Below are 3,891 nucleotides of genomic sequence, written 5' to 3'. Positions count from 1 at the left end.
TTGTACCGCTTTATTTTTAAGGACTATGGCTTCGGTCTTTCGCTCCGAGACCTGGAGTTTCGCGAACTCGCACCATTTTGTTATTAGGTTCGCCGCGCGTTGACCTTCTACCTTTATCTCTCTACGCGAGTTTCCGCTTATTACGACGGCGAGATCATCCGCGTATGCCACGAATTCTATTTTTTCCGCTTCCAGCCGTCGCAGAAGACCGTCAAACATTAGGTTCCAGCAGGCCGGACCGAGGACGGAGCCCTGCGGGCACCCCCTCGACGCCCGCTTGGAAACCTCTACCGAACCTATCGCGAGCTTCACTATTCGATTGTCGAAGTAACTTCCTGATGTCGATGGAGTTGTGGTCGCTGGTTGTCCAATTGTCCCGTACCTTCCATTCCCTGATGAACCGGGTCATGGAGGGCGACGCCATGGTCACATCGATATATGATGAACCTCTTGCCGTCCAAAAGGTGGGTTTCTGGCCAGCATCGTTGACCACCTCTATACCAGATGCCCGGATGAGGTCTTCGACTTTCGCACCTCTTTCGTCCGCCTCCTGGGGACCCCACAGCGGCGATCGGGCATTGGCATCTATCGCAACTATCAATCTCTTCCCCCTCAGCGAATGAAACACCATTTCGAGGTGCCTGAGGTGCTTCTCTATTTCTTCGCAGTACTGAAAGTAGCACGAAGCCACATAGAAGGAGAAGCCAGGTGCTTGCACTTCTGCGCAGACGCAGTGAGCTGTGCTGAGCTGCGAGATAAACAGTAGCTGAAATTGAGAGTTGCAGGCTGCCACCGCCGCCCACGGGCGTTGCGAGCGTACGGCGGCCACTCTCATTCCCAATCCTAGCCCAACGAAGGTGTGACCCGTGTCCCGCTTCCTGACACATGGTTCCTGCAATAACAAGATGTCAAGTCGCTTTTCGACGACGAGCTGACGCACCTCTCCCGTGACTTTAGCTGAACGTCTCATGTTCAGCTGCAGGATTCTCACTCCCGTGGTCGCCAGTGAGAAATTTCCAGACGAGGTAGGAGTAAAAGCGGAGCTTGCCGCGTTTTGTTGCGGCCCGGCTCGATCCGATTTATTTTGGGTGTGGGGTTGGGGTTTTGGGGAGTTCGCGGAGCTAATTTCGTCGTCATTTACGGTGGCGCAAGTCGCGGAGCTATTCGCGGGGCTAATCGCGGTACTAATCCTAACTCTGTTTTCGCGATTTTTCTTTGCTTCAGCGCTCGGTCCTAGCCGACCTTCGGACCTCGGCGTGGGCTCTCTCACGGTCGCGTCGCATCTGGCTAGCACAACTCGGACGGCACGAAGGCCGCTACCACTAAGCGCTTCCTGGGCTGCTGCCCCACCCGGCAGGAAGCGTTTTACCAGGCGGGCACTTCTCCTAACCAAAGATTTTACTAATTCCATCTATGTTCCCACGAGTACGGTGGAAAGGGGGTCAAGCGACGCAGAGCCACCACTACGCCACCAAGCCTAAATACAACGGGAGGGCGGCAGATATCCCGGGCGGACCGTTAGTGGCCGCGATCTTATCGTCTACGCGACCATTCATGCCCTCGGCACGGTACCTAACACCTTAACATTAAGACGAGCGCCATTGTTTGGAAACGCCTACCCGATCATCGGCATTCCACCCGAAGCAGACGAACGAACGAGACGAGGTTAAGCGAGACGAAACAACCGGAGCAACGACGAGGATACCGATGATGATGATGTTCCTGAAAAGAAAAGAGCTACTTGTGAGCCATTTGGTCAGTGACGCCGACTCGTAGCAATGCAGTGTGTAAGCCTGTGGGTGGAGGACCTGAAAATAATAAGCTCCCTTCCTTCGCCGCGGCGTGTTGCTTCAGAATCTTGGGGAGTTTTTGGGGTTCCCGGCACTACTCGGGAAACCTTTTACGCTTGTGGACACTCGCTGGCCATGATGTGGCTGGAGGTCCCGCCCATTCCTTTCAACCCCTTGCTTTGTTGTCCCCAGGGCCGCACCCATTTGCATTTTACGTTTTCTGACAGTCTCAACACGCGTCGCGGCAGCCCCCGACAGCGACGCCGAAGCGCACCTCAGGGGCCGAGTCCCCACGCGGCGTGCTGCTTTGCAATCCTACATTGGGTTCAACTGGGTCCTTAAGGCGTGTTGCCTTTAGCCCTTTTTGAAACCCACCGCGTGGCCAGCCCCGTGAGTTACACCGGAGTGCACCCCAGGGGCCGAGTCGCCACGCGGCGTGTTGCTTTTCAATCTTGCGTTGAGATCATCTGGGTCCTTAAGGCGTGTTGCCTTTAGCCCTTTTTGAAACCCACCGCGTGGCCAGCCTCGTGAGTTGCACCGGAGCGCACCCCAAGTGCCGTGTCGCCACGTACTGCTTTTACGGATGCTTTGCTGAATTCCAACGCGCACTGCCTGACTTCCTACCGTCCTCAAGGTCTGGGCCCATAGCCCGTGGGACCGGGTTTATTTTGCCCTCAGTCTGGGTGACTGCCCCTTCGGACAACTCCCGGCGAACCTCCCCGCGTGCCGCATGCCGCAGAGAGAAACACCGGGTGTTCTTAGATTGTTCCACTGCATGTCCGATCCATCGAGCCGGTTTCCAGCCACAAACGTATGCGGCGTCCCGTTAGAGACACGCTTGCGACCTTCGCCCCGACACTCGACAGACCCGGCATGCGCGCCTGGGAACAATCCGTATTTTCGAGGCTCCCAGAGTTTGTAAGGGGAAGCGGCGAGCTCCGGGCCGAACACTCTAGGGCCAAGTCTTAGGACACCAGTTTTTGGGCTATCGGTTTGTTTACTAATTTTGCGTTTTCATTTCCTAGACTGTTTGTCCAGAGTTTGTACTGGTCAATCTAGTCATTCGCAGTTTCAATTTTATTTTAAACTCTCCTTCGACTCCTCGACATACACGCCTCGGCCCCGTCTCTGCGTGCGAAACAAGCAAGAGGGAGCCACGCTACTACACACTAGGTGTGCGCGCCACATATGAGCCATTCGGTCTTGCGACTCCGACTCGTGGCAATGCTGTGCTAATAAGTAGATAGGGACAGTGGGAATCTCGTTAATCCATTCATGCGCGTCACTAATTAGATGACGAGGCATTTGGCTACCTTAAGAGAGTCATGGTTACGACCGCACCGGGGGGTCTGGGGGGGCGGTTAGCCCCCCCAGTAAGCGCCCCCAGCGGTGCCGGGCGGCTACATCGCGGTTACTCCCCTTCCGCTAGAATCGGGATCCACACCTGGGATTTCCCCCTTACAGCGCACATACACTGCGTATTACGTACGCCAGGACAAGCAGATCCTTCAGACGTAGGGGCGCGGTTTCACCACGCAACACAATTGACTATAAAATAGGTTAGGTTTTGCGTCACATGGACGCGATCCACCATTCCTACTCTCTTTATTGTACCTGTGTGTGACGCCCCAGGTAGCAAGGCACCGATCCACGCAGGCCGAATCATATTTACGTCCAACCGTGCAATGGATGGGCTGGGATCGCCCAGAGGGCTTCCCAAATGCTTAAGGGAATGCGTACACATGAAATTTCTCCACGAGACACACACTGCGCCAGGCGCCCTAGCTTCCACGCCCGTGAGTGTCCGACACCAATTGGTAGGGCACCGGTAGCCTCCCGGTGGGGCTCCCTACCTCCCTCACTACCCGGTGTTAGTCTAAGTCGCATGTATGACAGCTTCAGCATGCCTCGGACCCCGAACTGTGCATTCTCAGCGCCAGATCAGTCGACACGGCCACGCATTCGCCATCATCAGCAACCCCGACAACGTTAGACGGGTCGCCGTCGCGTACCTCGCTATTAGGCAACGCTGCCGATCGCCGCTACGACAGGGCCGGACGCTTTGCCCAGAACCTGGGATCGCTTTATCCTTCCACTGTCG

At 55.9% G+C, this 3,891-nt stretch overlaps 1 pseudogene; it reads right to left on the bottom strand.

The window, feature by feature from the left end:
* Positions 1 to 2,974: 2,974 nt before the first annotated feature.
* LOC146719590 (large subunit ribosomal RNA) overlaps positions 2,975 to 3,891 on the bottom strand; it is a 3,721-nt pseudogene continuing 2,804 nt past the window's right edge.

This window comes from Nylanderia fulva, unplaced genomic scaffold, assembly GCF_048542155.1.
Source record: "Nylanderia fulva isolate GAGA-0341 unplaced genomic scaffold, ASM4854215v1 Scaffold926, whole genome shotgun sequence".
Lineage (NCBI taxonomy): Eukaryota > Metazoa > Arthropoda > Insecta > Hymenoptera > Formicidae > Nylanderia > Nylanderia fulva.
This window is presented reverse-complemented; position numbering and strand designations above follow the sequence as displayed.